The sequence below is a fragment of the Macaca fascicularis genome, chromosome 3 (assembly GCF_037993035.2).
Source record: "Macaca fascicularis isolate 582-1 chromosome 3, T2T-MFA8v1.1".
In the NCBI taxonomy this organism is placed as follows: Eukaryota; Metazoa; Chordata; class Mammalia; order Primates; family Cercopithecidae; genus Macaca; species Macaca fascicularis.
The window spans coordinates 81142516-81164579 of record NC_088377.1 but is presented as its reverse complement, the minus strand read 5'-3'; the positions used below and the strand labels follow the sequence as shown (position 1 = coordinate 81164579).

Below are 22064 nucleotides of genomic sequence, written 5' to 3'. Positions count from 1 at the left end.
CTTACGTAAAACTCATAGAATGTATCACAACCAATCTATCCATTTGTCCTTACAACCACCTTGCAAGTAATTTCAGACTATTACCTATTTTTAGGCCATAGCATATGAAAATATAAATGTAACATGTCTGAAATAAAATACTGGCATATTTGTTTAAGGTAATCGGCATTTCAGTTTGGCAGAAATTATTTCAGGAATTTGGCAGGAAATATTTCAATTATGAACATGAGGATGGAGAAGATAAAAAGGAATAACAAAAATAATTTGTGATATATTAATCTCAGTAGAAGAACTACTACATCATCTTTGCCAAAGTTATGCATTGCAAGTGTCAATTTAGCTTTGGCTACTGCAGGGTATGAAAAGGAAAAAAAAATCTTGAGTGTGAGTAATTATTGTTAATGTAAGTTATCTAATTGGGAGTATTTATTTTCTAGTTGTAGGGCAAATGTTAAAGTAAGTAAAGCATAAGTTTATTTTCTTGTCTATTCATATTTTCCTGAATTCTTTAAACAAAGCCTCAGGAATGTCCAATATATATCTGTGATTGTAATCCGCTTAAGGATATCATGGAAAACAAGAGTCTTTATTGTGTACCTTCTGTATTTCTAAGGTAAGTTGAGGAAAATCACTCTCAACGTATGATTAAAAGTAGTTGTAGCATTGAACTGTGTCATGGATGTAAGGGAAACATCCTTTACTGAGGAAAGGGGTGCATGTGCGGGCGAGGGTCACGCAACAGTTTTCTGGGAAATATTGAGCAGCTTGTCTTTCTGGTAATTTTATTAAACTGCTCTTTGAGATAATAGCGAAGCAAAGGCTAAAACTAAAATACAGACAGTGTTAAAGTAGGGGTGCATGGTCAAATGTGTAGGTTCAAAAGTAATAAGAGCAGAATAATAAGAGCTGCATCGTTGAGACCAAAATCTTGGAATTCTCTCGGACTCCTGAGATCACAAATTCAGGACTATGCTATAATTCTGGACAAGTTATGCTTTTGCATCTAAATGAAGCTTTTATGTAATTAACTTTTCCCATGTTCTACTCACATCAAACATCTCTTCAATCAGATATAAGGATCAGAAATTGTTTATCATTAGCTCAATGTCCCACACATAGTAATCTGCATCTTGAATAATGGGCAAGTTGTGTGGAAATGTACATTCCATTGCTGAAACGACTAGAGAACTGTTGGTGCACATTTATTTATGTATTTATTATTTTTTGAGACAGAGTCTCACTCTGTTACCAAGGCTGAAGTGCAGTGAGACAATCTCAGCTCACAGCAACTTCCTGGGCTCAAGTGATCTTCCTATCTCAGCCTCCCGAGCAGCTGGGACTACAGGCACACATCACCACACCCAGTTAATTTTTGTACTTTTTGTAAAGAAGGGGTTTTGACATGTTGCCCAGGCTCGTCTCCAACTCCTGAGCTCAAGTTATCTGCCTGCCTTGAGCTTCCAAAATGTTGGGATTACAAGTGTGAGCCATTATCCCCAGCCTGCCGATACAAATGTAAACATGCAAACTCGTTAAGGTGAATTACTTTACTTCACTATAAAGTTATATTTTCTTTCTTAAAATGCAAATTTCTGATGAAATATGAATATTAATTCACATGCTATAAAGAGATAAAGAAATGAGAGCCTTGAGAAAGAAAACGTGTGATAAAACACCTTTTAAAACAATTTTATGATTATAGACAGGTAATATTAACTAATAAATATCCAATTTACAAATTATTTGTTCATGTGAATGCTGGATTTAACATCAAGTGTGAAGAATTCCTCTTATCTTTTCTTGTTGTCACCTGTATTAATTTTCTAGTGCTGCCATAACAAAATAATACAAGCTAGTTAGGTTAAAAAACAGATCACTTATTGTCTCGTAATTCAGATACTAGAAGACCAAGATCTAGGTGCCAACAGGGATGGTTATTTCTGGTGGTGTCAGGAAGAATCTCTTCCATGCTTCTATCCTAGCTTCTGGTGATTAGCTGGCAATCTTTGTGGTTCAGCTTCATAAAGTTTTCTCCCACGTACATAAAATGTACATGTCTGTGTCCCAGTTTCCTCTTATAGTAAAGATTTTGGTTCTATTGGATTAGGAGCCCAGCCTAAGCCAGTATAACCTCATCCTATCTTTACTAATTACATCTGCAAAGAACCTATTTCCAAACACAGTCACATTCTGAGGTACTGGAGGTTAAGACTTTAACAAGTAAATTTTAGGGAAGGACAACTCCACTCTTAAGACCACCTTCTGGCCCTGCAAAATTCATATTCTCCTATGCACTATACATTCATTCTATTCCAACATTTTTAAAAGCTTAAACTCATTCCAGTGTCAACTGGAAGCTCTAAGTCTTATGTAAATATCATCAAAATCAGATATGAGTGAGACTTGAGGTGTGATTCATCATGAGGTAAAATTACCCTCCAGCTATAACCCCGTGAAACTAGAAAAATCATCTGCTTCCAAAATACAATGGGGGATCAGACATAGGGTAGGCATTTCCATTAAAAAAGGGAGAATCTGAAAGAAGGGAATCATAGATTCCAAACAAGGCCAGAATATAGTTGGGTAAATTCCACTAAGATTTAGGGCCTATAAGTAATCCTTGTTGACTCCATGCTGTGTGCTGCAGATCTACTAGGGTGGTGGCCATACCTCCTTGGCCCTGGGAAGTGGCTACCCTTTAATTTGGGCCTTCAGTCTATGGTGACAGTGATAGCCCCACAAGCCCTAAAAAGTATTATTCCTCTATTTTGTTTCTTCTCTGCCTCTTTCAGTCTAAGCAGGCTTGCAGTGCTATGCTGGCATAAAATTCTCAAAAGCCTCGTTGGCCTTCTGTGCTAGACGTGGGAGTTCAAACCAGTAGACAAAAGTGGATATTTCCTGTGCAATCACATCTCTATTTCTGGCTTTCGCTGAGATGGTTTACTGGATGCATGAGTCACACAGCAAATCTATCTAGCAAATGGTTGTCCAGCCACACCCTTGGCCCTGTTTCAAGAGTATTTTGTCTGGGTAGGTTGAGAATCTTCCAAATTATTAAGTGCTAGTTTATTTTTGCTCAGCACTTTCTTTTTCAGTTTATTTCTCTCCTCTTGCATTTTACTCTAAGCAGCAAGAAAAAAACTAGGCCACACCTGCAACACTTTGCTTAGAAATCTCCTCAGCTAAAAATCCAAGTGCATCATTTATATATTATACTATCCACAAAACACTAGAACACAATATTGCTAACTTATCTGCCATTTTATAACAAAAAAAACTTTTCTGCATTTTTCACTAACATGTTAATTTTTGTCCAAGTTCTCATCAGAATTACTTTTAACATTCATATTTATACTAAGAATTTTTTCAGAAAAATCTAGTGATATGGTTTTGCTGTGTCCCTACCCAAATCTCATCTTGAATTCCCACATGTTGTGGGAGGGACCTGGTGGAAGGTAATTGAATCATGGGGGTAAGTCTTTCCCGTGCTGTTCTCATGATAGTTAATAAATCTCATGAGAGCTGATGGTTTTATAAAGAGGAGTTCCTTATACATGCTCTCTCTTTGCCTGCTGACATCCATGTAAGACGTTACTTATTCCTCCTTGACCTCCGCCATGATGGTGAGTCTTCCCCAGCCACATGGAACTGTTAGTCCATTAAACTTCTTTCTTTTGTAAATTGCTCAGTCTTGGATATGTCTTTATCAGTACCATAAAAACAGATAATACCGTAAATCATCTAGCATTTTTTTCAAACAAGTTCCTCAAAACCCTTCAAGCCTCTATCCATTACTCAATTTCAAAGCCACTTCCCAATATTTTACATATTGTTCCTAACAGTATCCCACTTTCTAGTCCCCAAATCTGGTATGACTCTTACAGACAAAAAATAATAATAATAAATTTAATTCCTATGCTGTATTTCTTTAAGAATGTGATATGGTTATTGGTGGCTAGACTAGACTGGATATGAGCAAAAATCAGTTGACAATGATAATAGCTGGCATTCTAATAAACTCTATGTTATTGGCTTACATGACTTCCTGTTCCACATTTTCAAAATGTCAAAACTGAATTCAGTTAAAGTAAACACGTTGATTCAGTCTTATCAGTTAAAACTTAACAAATATGCCCACAGGATTCTTCTTTAACTAATTAATATCTTTATTACTTTTATAAAGTTCTTTTTCATCCAAGACTTCACATTTTAGTTTTTCTCAATAGCTGGGTTGTTTCCACATCCTAAGTTCCTGTGTTGTTTACTGGTAGGAGTTGTTTGTAAGAAACAACAAAGTACAATTTCTCAAGAATTATTTAAGCTTGTTTTTGACCCTTTGAATATACCTTAGCTTAGGACCACATTATGCTGGAACCCAGAGAAGATCTGAGTGCATGGAAAATAATTAATTAGAGATAATTGAATATATAAGGGAATCAGACAAACATGTAAGTGTCCCAAGAAAGTTATGTCTTTGGTTTTGCACATGTGAGGAAAAAACCAAAAGCAGTCATAACTAGTACTGGCAATCCTGAAATTGGTGATAATGTATAAAATGTATTCAAGAAACAAAAATGCACATATAAATAAATCAAATATAAGAAACAAAAAATGCTATCTTATTATTATAAATGCCTAGAAGATTTCTATGGGCTCTCTAAATAAATATTATTCTAGTTCATTATCATTCCTTAAAGTTTAAAGAAATTTTCTTGATCATCTACCAGAATGGCAAAGTGAAGTGCTCAGTTAACTTGTTCCCCTTCTAAAACAAAGGAAATATGGGCAACATAAACAAAATCAATGATTTCAGAACTTTTGCATTTGTTCAAAGCCAAAGAACAAATTGAATATTATCTACCAAAGAGAAACAATTGAACCTTGTGTATTAGTCCGTTCTCATGCTGCTGAAAAAGACCTACCTGAGACTGGGCAAGTTACAAAAGAAAGAGAGGTTTAATGGACTTACAGCTCCGCTTGGCTGGGGAGGCTTCACAATCATGGTGGAAGGCAAGGAGGAGCAAGTCATGTCTTACATGGATGCCAGCAGGCAAAAAGAAAGCTTGTGCAAGGAAACTCCCCCTTATAAAACCATCAGATCTTGTGAGACTTATTCACTATCATGAGAACAGCAAGGGAAAGACATGACCCCAAGATTCAATTACCTCCCACCTGGTCCCTCCCACCACATGTGGGAATTCAAGGTGAGATTTGGGTGGGCACACAGCCAAACCATATCACTTTGGTAAGACAGTTCTAACTTAAAGTTATCTACTTTTCTCTCCCTCCCCCGAAGCTCAGTGGTGATATAACAAAAAGCTGGCAGCATGGCAAACAATGGAAGGGTACGGCTACTTTTGAAGTTTCATTAAAAGCACCATCCCAGGGTTCAGTTATATCTGTTCTGAACTTGCAGATGTCTAAAAATCAAAAATCTATTCTCAGAAAGCAGCGGCTATTTTATTTTACTCAGAGATCAGCTTAACAGAGCAGAATGTTGTAGCCTACCCCCAGAACATTAAATAAACAATAACAAATTGCTGACAGCATTTCAGATACCTATGGTTGTGTTTTCAGATGAAGCAAAGAAAAGCCTAGCTGGAAAATTTTAAAAAGAAATTCTGGGAGAATAAACAATCATAGGAGATTGTGAGAAACTCCAGTATATACCTGGGGATCTCATGGGTTATGTATATGCCCAGGAAAGATCTGGGAAAGGAGAGGCACCAGTTACTCTCATCTTTGGCTTGCCTGCACAAGCAGGAAGCAAGAGCTAAGGCTGTGTCATAAACTTTCTGAAATCCAAAGATTTTCCTTCTCACACAAATCTACTTAGAAAAGGACAGAAGGCATACCGGTAGGGCATTGAAGGCAATTTTCTAGCAACTCATTGCTCATCACTAAATTAAAATAACAGAAGTGACCCCAAAAAAGCTAGTCTTAACAATGAAACATGAATTAAAAATGAAAAACTAACAGATAACTCAACAGCTCCACACTTCAGAGAATATATAATGTACAGAATTATTTAGAAAAGTGCTAAACAAGTCAACAGAACAAAAAAATTACAACACTACCACAACCAGAACTAGTAACAAACTGATGGCAATAAACCTTGAATGATGGAGGAATTAAAAGTAGAATTGTTATATTATCTAGAATATCCATTTTTAATCAAAATATAAAGAAACAGAATAGTATGCCTATACATAGAGGGAAGAGAAACAGCCAATAGAAAATGTCTTTCAGGAGGCACATATTTTGAATGTAGTAAACAAAGTATTTTAGCTATTACAAATATGTTGAAAGAATTAAAGTAAGAAGCAGAACAGATCTCATTTGCAAAGAGTGTGTTTTTATTTTTACTTTTTATTTTACCTGTCTAGTGGCTCTCTGGACAACCAGCTCAAAGGGCTTGACTTTATCTTTTCTTACCCAGATTTCTCCTAATCCCATGCCCTGGGGAAAGTTTGTTGAAAATATTTAAAATATTTATAGGTAAATATATTAGTCATTGCTGCATGTACCCATAAATAACAGTTATAAACAACAGACAAACAAAAAAGATTGAGAGGAAAATCTGTGATATCAGATTCTTTGGGGAATGAGTTTTGAAGTATCCTAACATATTTCTGGTAATTTCTAAGCCATGTACATGCTAAGGGCTGTGTGCATGCTCAGGAAAGATAGGAGAACCCTGTAACCTGTTGCTTCTGGCTGATCTTCAGCCTCTGAGCTAGCAGAACATGGAACCCAAGGAAAAACTGAAAACTCCCTGACTAAATGTTGAAGGGAAAACTCAAAAATCTACCAAGCCCATCTGTGAAATGTTTAATCACTAGCTCACCAATGAGATAATGGAACAGAGGTTTTAGTGACTACACCCAATAAAGAATACACTCTTTAAAAATGTAATTCAGAAAAATCACTAAGCAAGCAATCAACAACTACAATAAGCAGCAACAGGAAATTCTGGGGAAAGGAGGTAAACTAACTTTCATATTGCTGCATTATGATATCATGTTCAGCTTTCAACAAAAACATTATAAGACATGCAAAACAATTAAAAATATAGTGTGAAGTGTACTCTTCAAAACCACAACCAAGTTAGGGAGCAAGATACAGCCCCAGGGTAACATAAAGCACCACAAAATGTGCTGATTTTTTTTATGATTTGGCTGTTTTATTTTTTCCTTGATTAATTGTTCTCCTACTTGCTGCAAGCTGTTGATTAGTCTACAGAATTCTAAAAACGTTGATTCTGACCATTTTTGCCTATTTTTATTGCTTTATGAAGAGAGAAGCTATTGGCATTGTGTACTCTGCCATTTTTTTTTTTTTTTCTTTTTTTTTTTTTTTTTTTTGAGACGGAGTCTTGCTCTGTCACCCAGGCTGGAGTACAGTGGCCGGATCTCAGCTCACTGCAAGCTCCTCCTCCTCTCGGGTTCACGCCATTCTCCTGCCTCAGCCTCCCGAGTAGCTGGGATTACAGGCACCCGCCACTTCGCCAGGCTAGTTTTTTGTATTTTTTAGTAGAGACGGGGTTTCACCGTGTTAGCCAGGATGGTCTCGATCTCCTGACCTCGTGATCCGCCCGTCTCAGCCTCCCAAAGTGCTGGGATTACAGGCTTGAGCCACCGCGCCCGGCAACTCTGCCATTTTTACCGACATCACTCACTAGTGTATTTTTGAAGTGATGCTTACATTTAATTCCTTTAGGTAACTTAAAATAATGAGACAACATATTTCTCAAAAATTTTAATAATTTGTAAACTTTAAAGCAGATTTAATTAGACTGAAATCTTAAAGTAGTAAGTTTACTTTTTTCTTCACAACTATGTTTTAGTGCCAGTTCCAAAACAAAACATATTCCCTTTATTCTTTTTTTTTTTTTTAATTGTCATGTATCTATTTTTCTCTTGGAATTTTGAATTTTGTACGTGAAGGATGATCTTGAATCTTTGAAGTTTATTTCAGACTTTTAAATATGCCTGTCAATTAGCATATTTCTCACTGGAAAATCTCTTTACCTTCGCTGGCTGTTCAGATGCCTTACCTCCTTTACTTTGAGGGATTACAGCTAACACATTTTTGTAAAAACTGAAGGTTATACTTTGAATTGAACTTTATATAATTAAACTGACCCCTTTTTAAAGTGAAATTCTTACTTTTGCTTTTGTTGTGTGTTAGAGGGTAGGTATAATTTATGTTGTATATTTAAAAACTTTAAAAATATTGAAAACCTTTTCAGAAATAATTGGGTTGACAAAGTTAACTCTACAAAGCTTTTAGAACCCTCCATATTGAAACTTGTTCAAGTAGCCATAGAAGCTATTTGGCAGACAGTTTATATCTGCATGGTTAGCAATAAATATTAAATAGAGTAATAGTCATTTAATTCAACGAATACTTACTGTATGTTTTCTGTGTGTCAGTTAATCTGGTAGGCACTACAGAAATAACAAAAGAAAAACTATATTCCTTCTTTTTTCAAAGGAGCATACTCTCTGATAGTAGGTGGTTTTATAAAATAATTCGGTGTAATAATGAAGTGGCTACACTGTCTGGGGTATATTCCCTGGAGTTTGTTGTCACGCGCTCATAGAGAATTCAGGACACGGACACATGCGGGCGGGTTAAGGAGTGGAAAGTTTAATAAAAGAAAGGAGAGAGGAGAGCAGCTCCTTGCAGGAGAGAGATCAGGAGAGAGGGAGAGAAAAGTCTGAAAAAATGGGGAGGGGAGGCGGCAGACTGCAGCAGATTTTATAGGCAGGCTAGAGAAGGCCGTGTCTGATTTACACAGGGCTCACAGGTTAGTGCCATCAGGTAAGATGTCTACCTAGTGCACAGGGAAGGCTGGTTGTCCCGCTCAATCTTCTAATTGGTCTTTCCTGTTAATTGGCACCATCTTATCTGCTCCCCTACAGTACACGTGGCTGGCAGAGAAGGGAAGATGGACCCGCCATTTTGAAAATGTCTAGTCCTTAGTTCCTGCCATCATTCACCCATACAAGCTCACGGCTTGCCCACTGCTATTTGTTAGAAAATGATTTGGGGCTGCTTTTCATTAAAAAGAAAAGCCTTACTGAAGACTCCCATGACCTTGCTATCTACCTAATTCCTTCTTAACTCCTATATCAATAGCATGCTTGTTGGTACAAGTGCTTAGAGAAGGCACAATGAACCCAGGGCAGATAGATTCAAAAAAGAGTTCATTACCTCTCACTTTAGGGTTTTTATAGTTTCCTTGTTTGAGATTTATATTTAATTAGCCATATCTCAAAATGTACTGTTTATATAAAATTGACTTTTGCCAATTCTTAAGGAGACTAGAAGAAAAATAACTTTACCCAAAATGTTGCACCTAGATGTTTTCATGTTCTATAAAGGTGAGTGTGTCTAACATGGTCAGGACAAGCATGAAAGCTGGTGTGGCTAGAGTTATGTGAGAGGGAGGAAAATACTCAAAATATTTTAAGATGCTTTGTATCAGGCAAGTGCCAGGATGATCTTAAATGGTTAGGTACAACTATAACCATAGCTGAAAATAGAACCAACTGGATTTCCTAATGGTCCAGATGTGATGTTAAGAACAGGCAGAGTTAAGGTTTGTATTGAGCAACTGTAAAGATGGACTTGCCATCAACAGAGAAGGCTGGTGAGAAGGGGCTGATGAGTGACATCAGATGCACTTCTTTTAACTGGTTAAATTTGAGGCACTTATCATATTCACACCGGAGCCATCAGTCTGACAGTAGGATTTGGGAAGTTGGAGTTCAGAGTAGGAGTCAGAGATGAAAATGTAAATTTTAGAGGAATCAGCATATAAATGGACATGGCCATCAAAGGAATGAGTATAGATAGACTCGAAGGAGAATTCAAGGACAGATCCAAGTGGTGTTCACATGTTTAATGTTAAGAGATGAAGTAACAGCAAAGGATAGAGAGATTAGAACAGAGCTCACAAAAAATGGGAAAAAGAAAACTGATTATATAATGTCTTGAGTTAAAGTGAACTTCCAGTTGCCTATTGAAAGCTTCCTAGGAGAAATCAGTGATCACCTCTGTCCTGTAATGATGATCCAGATTAAACATTGTATATAGCAACATGGGTATTATTTGGATGTGACAAAACCCTGATTTAGGAGTGATGAAGGCAAAAACCTGTTGGAATTTATTCAAGTGAAAACTTGAGGAGAATTGGAAACATAAGTAGAAACAACTTTGTCAGTGTGTTTTGTTGTAAAGCAAGCCAAAAAAAGACAGTGATGGTAGAAGCTGGAAATGGTATCGAGAGGTTCACTTTTTTAAGATTAAAAAAATAAGAGCATAATGTAGGAATACAGTTCACTTGGAACTAGAAGGTGAAGGCAGTGTTTGAAGTAGAGTTTGAAGATATGGGAAATTATTTTGATTAGTCACCTTAAGTTACAGCTTGACTTCTGTTCCTGGAGTCATAGGGTCCTGCAAAGAGGTGGCTGCCCCCAAGAATGATGGCTCCTTCTTGACTTCAACTTCCCACCAAGGGTCCAGGCAGATATGTATTAAGCACAGGTGGTAAAACGGACAATCTCTTTACTGTCAACTACAGTACAGAGCAGGATAGTCTCACTCTGTGGTTATTAATACTCTCCTGGATCCTGCAGGTGCACAAATGCAGAGGGTCAATCTTACACCCTACCTTAAGCTTTTAAATATTCCTTAATAAATGAGTAAAATTAATTTAAAGCAACAGAAATTTATCTCAAGTCTCAATAACAAGAATAATTTTGCTTATGAATGCTTTGATTTTGTAGATTTTGTTAAAGCTTTTATTTTAGATTCAGGGGTACATGTGCAGGTTTTTTACATAGGTAAACTTTTGTCACAGGGGTTTTTTATACAGATTGTTTTGTTACCCAGATACTAGGCCAAGTATCTAATAGTTATTATTTTCTGATCCCTTCCTTCCTCCTCTCTCCACCTTTAGGTAGGCCCCAGTGTATGTTGTTCCCCTCTATGTGTCCTTGTGTTCTCATCATTTAGCACCCAGTTATAAGTGGGAAGATGTGGTATTTGGTTTTCTGTCCCTGTGTTACTTTGCTAAGCACAATGGCCTCCAGCTCCATCCATGTTACTGCAAAGGACATGATTTCATTCGTTTTTATGACTGCATAGTATTCTATAGTATATATGTACCACATTTTATTTATCCAGTCTTCCTTTGATGGGCATTTGGGTTGATTCCATGTCTTTGCCATTGTGAATAGTATTGCAATGAACATATGCATGCATGTGTCTTTATGATACAATGATTTATATTCCTTTGGGTATGTATTCAATAATGGGAATTCTGGGTCAAATAATAGTTCTGATTTTAGCTCTCTGAGGAATCAACATATTGCCCTCCACAATGGTTGAACTAATTTACACTCCTGTCAAAGGTGGACAAGTATTCCCTTTTCCCTGCAACCTCACCAACATCTGTTATATTTTTTTACTTTTTTAATAATAGCCATTATGACTGGTATGAAATGATATCTAATTGTGGTTTGGATTTCCATTTCTTTAATGATTGGGGATGTTGAACTTTTTTTCATATGCTTGTTGGCCACATGAATGTCTTCTTTTGAAAACTATCTGTTTATGTCCTTTGCCCACTTTTTAATGGGGTTATTTCTTGTCAATTTAAGATCCTTACAGATACTGGATATTAGACTTATGTCAAATGCATAGTTTGCAAATATTTTCTGTCATTCTGTAGGTTGTCTGGTTGTCTGTTTACTCTGTTGATAGTTTGCTTTGCTGTGCAGTTTGGTTTAATTAGATCCCATTTGTCAATTTTTGCTTCTATTGCAGTTGCTTTTGGCATCTTCATCATTACATTTTTGCCAGTTCCTGTGCCTAGAATGTTATTGCCTAGGTTGCCTTCCAGGGTTTTCATAGTTTAGGGTTTTACATTTAAGTTCTCTTAAGTTGATTTTTGTATATGTTGTAAGGAAGGGTCCAGTTTCAATTTTCTGCATATGGCTAGCCAGTTATCCCAGTACCATTTATTGAATAGGGAATCCTTTTCCCATTGCTTGTTTTTGTCAGCTTTGTTGAAGATCAGATAGTTGTAGGTGTGCAGTGCTATTTCAGGACTTTGCATTCTGTTCCATTGGTTTTGGGATCTGTTTTTGTACCAATGCCATTAAGTTTTGGTTACTGTAGCCCTGTAGTACAGTTTGAAGTTTAGTTATGTGATGCCTCCAGCTTTGTTCTTTTTGCTTAGGATTGACTTGACTATTCAGGCTCTTTTTAGCTTCCATACGACTTTTTTTTTTTTTTTTTTTTTGAAATGGAGTCTGGCCCTGTCACCCAGGCTGGAGTGCAGTGGCATGATCTCCACTCACTCACTCACTGCAACCTCTGCCTCCCAGGTTCAAGTGATTCTCCTGCTTCAGGTTCCTAAGTAGCTGGGACTACAACCACCATGTGGGGCTGATTTTTCTATTTATAGTAAGACAGGGTTTCTAGTAAACCTGTTGGTCAGGCTGGTCTCAAACTCCTAACCTCAGGTGATCTGCCCACCTCGGTCTCTACAAATACTGGAATTATAGACATGAGCCAACACACCCAGCTTCCATATGAGTTTTAAAATGCATTTTTCTAGTTCTGTGAAGAATGTCATTGGTAGTTAGATAGGAATAGCATTGAAACTGCTAATTTAGTTAGATAGTACTTAATTTAGTTAGGTAGTTAGATAGGAATAGCTAATTTAGTTAGGTAGTTAGATAGGAATAGCATTAAAACTACCAATATCATTGGTAGTTAGATAGGAATAGCATTGAAACTGCTTAGGATACAAAATCAATATAAAAAAATCACTAGCATTCCTATACAACAACAATAGTCAAGCTGAGAGCCTAAGTAGGAATGCAATCCCATTCACAATTGCCACAAAAGATATGGCCATTTTAATGGTACTAATTATTCCTATCCAAGAGCATGGATTGTTTTTTCATTTGTTTGTGACCTTCTCTGATTTCTTTCAGTAGTGGTTTATAGTTCTCCTTATAGAGATACTTTCGCCTCCCTGGTTGGCTGTATTCTTTGGCATTTTATATATATTGTGGTAATTGTGAATCGGATTGCTTCCTGATTAGGCTCTCAGCTTAACAACTGTTGTTGTATAAGAATGCTAGTGATTTTTGTACATTGATTTTTTATCCTAAGTCTTTGCTGAAGTTCTTTATCTTTCTTTGTTTTTGGGCCAAGACTATGGGGTTTTCTAGATACAGAATCTTGTCATCTGCAGACAGGTATAGTTTGACTTCCTCTCTTCCCATTTGGATGCGTTAGTATTTTAGCACTTTTTCCCTTTTATTGATTATGTTATCAAAATATCTGCCTAATCCAAAGTCACTAAATTTTTCGTGTCATTTTTAATAGAAGTTTTGTATTTTTGACTGTTACAGCTATAATCCATGTCAAATAAATGTTTGTATATGTTGTGAATGAAGCTTTTTAAAATTCCTATTTATTCAATTGTTCCAGCACCATTTGTTGAAAATCTTACACTTTATATTCATTCACTGATCCTGGCACTTTTCTTAAAAAATCAACTGTTCATGTAGGTGTGTGGGTATATTTTGTGGTCCTCTTCTCTGTTTTATTGAACTGGTACCTCTCTTTATGCTAATGTCACACTCTCTTGATTACTTTAGCCTCATAGTGAATCTTGGAATCACAAATGTAGCTCATTCAACCTTGTTCTTCTTTATTAAATTATTTTTGCATTTCCACATTAATTTTTAAATAAGCTTGTCGGTTTTTACAAAGAAGGCTGCTGGGGTTTTAATTCTGATTACACTGAATTTATAGACCAATCTGAGAGAACTGGCACCATAACAATAATGAATTTTCTTAACTGTGACCACACTGTATTTCTTCATTTACTTAGTTCTTCTTTAATTTACATCACTAATATTTCATAATATTCAATTTCACAGTATTAAGAATATTAAGCAAATTTGCTAAACTGAATTATTTGTTCTAGTAATATGATAGCAAATTCAGCAGAATTTTTTCTACAGATGTATAGAAAAAACAAGTTTTACATTTAAGCCTTTAATCTATTTTGAGGTCTTACATTTAAGCCTGTAGTCTATTTTGAGTAGATTTTTGTATACAATATGAGATAACAGTCCAATTTCATTCTTCTTCATATGAATATTTGTTTTTTCCAGCACCATTTGTTAAACAGACTATTTTTCCCCATTGTGTGTCATGATCCATAGAAAAAATTCTGCTGAATCTACTATCATATTCCTAGAACAAATAGGTCAGTTTAGCAAGTTTGCTTATGAATATGTAAATAAAGAGAGTTTTCATTTTTCTTTGCAATCTAGATTTACTTTATCCATTTTCCTTGTTCCAGCAGGCAGAATCTACAGTATAATATTTAGTAGAAGTCATAAGAGCACACATACTTGCCATGTTTGTTATCCCAATGGGAAAGGATTTAGTCTTTTACCATTAAGTACAATGTTAGCTATAGGTGTTTCTTTCATAGATGCCTTCCATGAGATTTAAGAGATATGCTTATATGCATATATTTCTGAAGTTTTTGTTGTTATTTGTTTTAATCAGGATTGGATCGTGGACTTCTATAAATCCTTTAATTCTTGAGATGATCTTTTTGTTCTTTTTATTCTATTTACACTATGAGTTTCATTGATTTTTTTCCTTTTTTCTTTTTTTTCTTTTGAGATAGAATCTCGCTCAGTCACCCAGGCTGGAGTGCAATGGCGCAATCTCGGCTCATGCAACCACTGCCTCCCGCGTTCAAGCGATTATCCTGTGTCAGCCTCCCGAGTAGCTGGGATTACAGATACCTGCCATCATGACTGGCTAATTTTTCTATTTTTGTAGAGACAGGGTTTCACCATGTTGGACAGGCCGGTCTTGAACTCTTGACCTCAGGTGATCCGCCTGCCTCGGCCTCCCAAAGTGCTGAGATTATGGACATGAGCCACCGCACCTGGCCTCATCGATTTCTTTCTAAACATTTTTTTAAAATTTTCAGTTTATTGAGGTATAATTGACAAGTACAAATTGTGTATATTTAAGATGCATAACCTGATGTTTTGATATACATATGCAATATGAAATGATCACCATAATCAAGCCAGTTAACATATCACATAGTTGCTATTTTCTCTCTTTGGGTGTGTGTGTGCATGGTAAGAACCACAGATTTGATAAGCTCTACACCTCAGCAAATTTCAAGTATTGCTAACTTAGTGACCATGATGTACACTAAATACCAGAACTCATTTGTCTTGCATAACTGAAACTTTGTATCCTTTGATCAATATCTCCCCATTTCCTCCTTGCCATCCATAGCAACAACCATTCTTACTCTCTGCTTCTATGAGTTTGACTATTTTCCCTTCCACAGATCATGAGATCATGCAGGATTTGTCTTTTGTGTCTGGCTTATTTCACTTAGTATAATATCTTCTAGATTCATCCACATTGTTACAAATGACAGGATTTCCTTTATAAAGGTCAAATAATATTCCTTCCTATATTTAAAAATAATATTTTATTTTTTTCCATTCATCCATTAATGGTCGTTTAGGTTTTTTCCACGTAATTCTTGTTGGGAATAATAGTGCAATCAACATGAGAGTTTTATTTAGAAATATTTTATTTTGTGTTCAAATATTGTGGATTATCCAGATTTCTTTCTTTTGTTGAGTTCTAATCCAATTTCATAGTTGATGGAAAACATAGTTCAAATGATTAGAATTACATTTGTTGATTCTGCTTCCAAATTTCCTTTGGACCTAAGCTGTCACATCAATTCTTGCCAGGGTTTCCGCCTACTGACTTGCCCTGAAGATGGAGAACTTGAAGCATCTACAACCTTATAATCCAATTCTCATAATCTCTCTCTCTCTCTCTCTCTCTCTCTCTCTCTTTCTCTCTCTCTATCCTCTCCCACTTTATGTGCACACATACACACAAATACACACACATTCTAGCTCTATTGGTTCTGTTTCTCTGGACAGCCTTAACTAAAACAGATTTTGGTTTTATTGCCTATAATATTGGCTATCTTACAACATATTCAACATAGACTTGAATAGAATGTGTGTTTTTCTGCTTTTGCAAAGGTTGTTGATAATTGTCAACTAGTCATGTTGGTTAATATTGCTGTTCAAGTCTGTATTCTTATTTGTTTTCTCTCTTACTGTATCAATTATTGAGAAAATGGTACTGAAGTATTCAAATACAATTGTGGATTCATTTGCTTTTCATTACTATTTTTGTCAGATTTCAATTCATGTATTTTGAACTCTATTATTAGATGAATACACATTTAGGGTTAAATCCTCATGACAAATCGATTCCTTTATTACTTTAAAAAATGGCCCACCACATTCCTGGCAGTATTCTTTTCTCTGAAAACTACTTTGTTTCATATTAATATAGAAATTCTAGATTGCTTTTCATTAGTGTTGAAATGGGATACATTTTTCAATCTTTCTGTTTTAAACTTTTTTGTCTTTATATTTAAGGTTGGTTTTCTGCAAGAATAATATAGTTGGAGTTTACTTTTCATATAATGTGAATGACTCTGCTATTAATTTGATGTTTAGATAATTTTTAATCAATGCATTCATTGATATTTGATCTAGATATACCATTTTGCTGTATTTTTCCCATTTATCATTTCCTTTTTCGTTTCCTTCGTTCCTTTATTTCTTAAAAAAAATCATGTATTTTTTAGTATTACATATATCTCCCTTTTTACCTATTAGCTATTACTTTTTGTTTTGTTCTTTCAGTGGTTGCCTTGGGGTTTATATAGTACATATGCATATTTATCACAGTCTATTTTCAAGCAATAATGTACTTCCTTACACAGTGCATTAGAATACCACAGTGATATATTTTTGTTTCTCCTTCCCAAAACTTTCTTCTGTTGTCATAACATTTCCATACATGTCATATATTTTAAAGTGCATTCCTTTTTTATTTCCTTTAAATGATTAATTATACTTAAAAACTTTTAAAATTTAGAAATAATGTTTATATTTATACATGTAATGATCATTTCCAGTGTTATTTATTTTGTTGTTTAAATGCAGGTTTCTATTTGATATAATTTTTGTTTTTTTTAAGGACTTCCTATAGTATTTACTTTAGCATAGGTAACTGGTAATAAAAATCTCTAACCTGAGGTGGGGAGCTCTTGGAGACGGCGACCCAGGCATCTGGGGAGCCACAGAAGTCGTACTCCCTTAAACCCTGCTTTGCTTCCCCTGTGAATATAACCCCTTAGCTGGCATTTTGCATCCCAATTGTCTTCTGATGGAGGCGTCTTTGGGGATTCAAATGGATGAGTCAATGGCTTTTTCTCCCCAGCATGACCGGTTTCAGGTTGAAGGCCTTTAAAAAAAAAAAAAAAAAAACAGAATTTTAAACTTGCAGGTGTTAAAAAAGATATTGAGAAGCCTGTACCACAGCTTGGTAATGTGTTTAAGATTAAGGACAAAATTGGAGAAGGCACTTTCAGCTCTGTTAATTTGGCCACAGTACAGTTACAAGTAGGACCTGAAGAGAAAATTGCTCTAAAACACTTGATTCCAACAAGTCATCCTGTAAGAACTGCAGCTGAACTTCAGCGCCTAACAGTGGCTGGGGGGCAAGATAATGTCATGGGAGTTAAATACTGCTTTAGGAAGAATGATCATGTAGTTATTGCTATGCCATATCTGCAGCATGAGTCATTTTTGGCCATTCTGAATTCTCTTTCCTTTCAAGAAGTACGGGAATATATGTTTAATCTGTTCAACGCTTTGAAACGCATCCATCAGTTTGGTATTGTTCACCGTGATGTTAAGCCCAGCAATTTTTTATATAATAGGCGCTTGAAAAAGTATGCCTTGGTAGACTTTGGTTTGGCCCAAGGAACCCATGATATTAAAATAGAGCTTTTCAAATTTGTCCAGTCTGAAGCTCAGCAGGAAAGGTGTTCACAAAACAAATCCCACATAATCACAGGAAACAGGATTCCATTGAGTGGCCCAGTACCTAAGGAGCTGGATCAGCAGTCCACCACAAAAGCTTCTGTTAAAAGACCCTGCACAAAGGCACAAATTCAGATTAAACAAGGAAAAGATGGAAAGGAGGGATCTGTAGGCCTTTCTGTCCAGCGCTCTGTTTTTGGAAAAAGAAATTTCAATATACACAGCTCCATTTCACATGAGAGCCCTGCAGTGAAACTCATGAAGCAGTCAAAGACTGTGGATGTACTGTCTAGAAAGTTAGCAACAAAAAAGAAGGTTATTTCTGCAAAAGTTATGAATAGTGGTGTGATGAGGAAAGCTGCCAGTTCTTGCCCGGCTAGCCTTTCCTGTGACTGCTATGCAACAGATAAAGTTTGTAGTATTTGCCCTTCAAGGCGTCAGCAGGTTGCCCCTAGGGCAGGTACACCAGGATTCAGAGCACCAGAGGTCTTGACAAAGTGCCCCAATCAAACTACAGCAATTGACATGTGGTCTGCAGGTGTCATATTTCTTTCTTTGCTTAGTGGACGATACCCATTTTATAAAGCAAGTGATGATTTAACTGCTTTGGCCCAAATTATGACAATTCAGGGATCCAGAGAAACTATGCAAGCTGCTAAAACTTTTGGGAAATCAATATTATGTAGCAAAGAAGTTCCAGCACAAGACTTGAGAAAACTCTGTGAGAGACTCAGGGGTATGGATTCCAACACTCCCAAGTAAACAAGTGATATACAAGGGCCTACTTCTCATCAACCAACTATTTCAGAGAAGACTGACCATAAAGCTTCTCGCCTCGTACAAACACCTCCAGGACAATACTCAGGGAATTCATTTAAAAAGGGGGATAGTAATAGCTGTGGGTGTTGTTTTGATGAGTATACTACCAATTTAGAAGGCTGGAATGAGGTACCTGATGAAGCTTATGACCTACTTGATAAACTGCTAGATCTAAATCCAGCTTCAAGAATAACAGCAGAAGAAGTTTTGTTGCATCCATTTTTTAAAGATATGAGCTTGTGATGGTGGGTCTTCATTTAATGTTTACTGTTATGAGGTAGAATATAAAGGAATACTTTGTAATAGCCGTAAGTTCTTGTTTAGAGACCAGAGCAGGATTAATAATTTATTTTAACATTTTAGTGTTTGGTGACACGTTCTAAAATATAGATTAAGAATACTTAAAATGCCTGGGATAGTTGTTGGGACTAACAACATGATCTTCTTTGAATTAAACCTACCTAAGTAGATTTTAGGTGGGTTCCTATTAGGTCAGATTTTTAGTTTCCCTAATTACCTTTCACTAACATATGCAGAAAAAGGAACAGTTTTAGCTTTAATTAATTAAAATTAACAGATGTGATGAGGATTAAATGAATCAAAAGACTTAATTTGTAAATTTTTTTAGAGTTATGAGCTATGTATACTTTGGAGAAAATCAACCTGGTGCTGGTGCTCTAACAATGTTGTAAGTAAAGAAGATAATTTCATTTTCTAGAGGTACATATTATGCCTTTTATGAACACTAAAACAATGAGGAAATGTTGGTCATGGTGCAAAGTATCACTTAAAATTGAATTTATCCATTTTTAAAAAACATTTTATGAAAGCATTTTAGTGTGACTTGCCATTTTTTCTTAATGGCTTCTCGATTTTCTTCCTTCTCTGTCCCTACGAAAAACATTCTCCTCGGAAATTATATGATGCTGACCACAAAGTTTCTGGATGTTTTATTAATTATTGCATGTGTTTACAGTTGGGAATTTAAAATAATATATACACTGGTTGATAAAGGGAAGCTGCAGGACCAAGGTGAAGATTGATAGTCCAAATGCTTTTCTTTTTTGAGTTGTATATTTTTTCACACTATCTTAGATATAATTAGGTAGCTGATGAAAGGAAAAGTGAATACAGAATTGACAGTATTATTGGAGATTTTTCCTCTGCATAGAGCCATCCAGATCTCTGTATCCTGTTTTGACTAAGTCTTAGGTGGGTTGGGAAGAGAGATAATGAAGTAGGCAAACAGAAAAAGATCCAAGATAGAGGTTTATATTCAGAAATGATATATATCAATGACAGCATATCAAACTTCCTATGGGAAAAAGTCCGGTGGTTGGGTCAGCTGACAGATTTCCTATTTAGTAGTCATAAAATACAGAAATAGTTGAGGGACATATATTCATTTTGTTATTTTGAGCATTGATAGGCCAGTATATCTACCTAATCTGTTTGGTAATTATGGGATATATCTATACAAACCATTACCATTGATCTGCTCTGTCTTATGCCATAATCTTAAAAAAATTGAATGCTCTTGAATTAGTATATTTAATAAAGTTATCCTTTTATATTTAAAAAATAACTCTAACCTTTCATAAACCTGAAAAAGTCTTTGTTTTACATTTCTTTTTGAAAGACATGTGATTGAGGATAGAATTCCAGCATGACATTTTTTTTCTTCAATACTTAAAAGATGTTGCTCCACTGTCTTCTGAGTTGAATTGTTTGTGATGAGAAGTCTGCTTTTATTCTAATTTTCATACCCCTCAGTATAACGTGTCTTTTAAAAAATCTGACTATTATTGACATTTTTAAGCAATTAAATTTTGATGTACTTTAGTGTAGTTTTAATTACTTTCTCCCCCTGGGGCTAATAGTTTCTGACAAGTTAAAAAAAATTTCTTCTAAATATTTACATCTCCTCCTTCAGAGATTCCAATTACAAATTGAGTTGTCCTCTTGAATTGTCCACAATTTAGTTATTCTCTGTTCATTTTGTACAATTTGTTTTTATTATTTATTCCTATGCCTTCAAGTCCTTTTGCAAGGCTATGGCAGATTCCCCTTACTGATGCTGCCCTACTGCCCACTGTTTCTTGCTGAGTCAGGGGATGGGCTCAGTGGGAAGGGGAGTATGTCCACTGGTCTCTTATATCTTGTATCTATCAGGCTTCCTGATGCAACCCCCTGGCCAGCATGGTGCCAGGCTTGCCTGAAAATGTCACTGGAACTTTTTTTTTTTTTTAAATCCAGGAGAAGAATAAAATTACTGACCCACCTTATTTTGTTATACAGGAGGTCAGGAAATCCTGAGTCTAAGTCATATTTGTTGGATATGAGACTGTCTGCTGTTGCTGTGTTTCTCCAATCCTGGAGTCCCAAACATGTTCTTTTTTATCATCGTTCAATGTTCTTTGGTTGCCTCTTCTTTATTTCCAGGGTTTTAGTTGTGAGGAGGAGAATGGAGAAACAATTCTGCACCATCTTGCCTGTATTTGAGGTTCTCTGCACAATTCTTTTCATTTGCAAAAGGGGCATAATAACAGAACATATCTTATGAAGTGACAGAAACAGTGCTATTTCTGGTACCTTTTCTTATTGTTAACATTTATTTTAAGTTCAGGGGTACATCTACAGGATGTGCAGGTTTGTTACATAAGTAAATGTGTGTCATGGGGGTTTATGGTACCAATTATTTCATTACCCAGATGTTAAGCTTAGTACCCATTAGTTATTTTTCGTGATCATCTCCCTCCTCCCACCCTCCACTCTCTGGTAGGCCCCAGTGTGTGCTGTTCTCCTCTGTGTGTCCATGAGTTCTCATCATTTAGCTCCCACTGCATATGGTATTTGGTTTTCTGTTCCTGTGTTAGTTTGCTAAGGATAATGGCCTCCAGCTCCATCCGTGTCCCTGCAAAGGACATGATCTTGTTCATGTTTTATGGTTGCATAGTATTCCATGGTGTATATGGACCACATTTTCTTGACCCAGATGATCATTGAAGGGCATTTGGGTTGATTCCAGGTCTTTCCTATTGTGAAGAGTGCTGCAACCAACATATGTGTACATGTGTCTTTATAATAGAATGATTTCTATTCCTTTGGATATATACCCAGTAATGCTATTGCTGAATTGAAAGTTATTTCTGTCTTTAGGTTTTTGAGCAATTGTCACACTGTCTTCTACAATGGTTGACCTAATTTACACTCCCACTAACAGTGTAAAAGTGTTCCTTT

General features: G+C 35.9%; 1 pseudogene; it reads left to right on the top strand.

The window, feature by feature from the left end:
• Positions 1-17331: 17331 nt before the first annotated feature.
• Positions 17332-19093, top strand: LOC102131851 (cell division cycle 7-related protein kinase pseudogene; annotated as a pseudogene).
• Positions 19094-22064: the final 2971 nt, after the last annotated feature.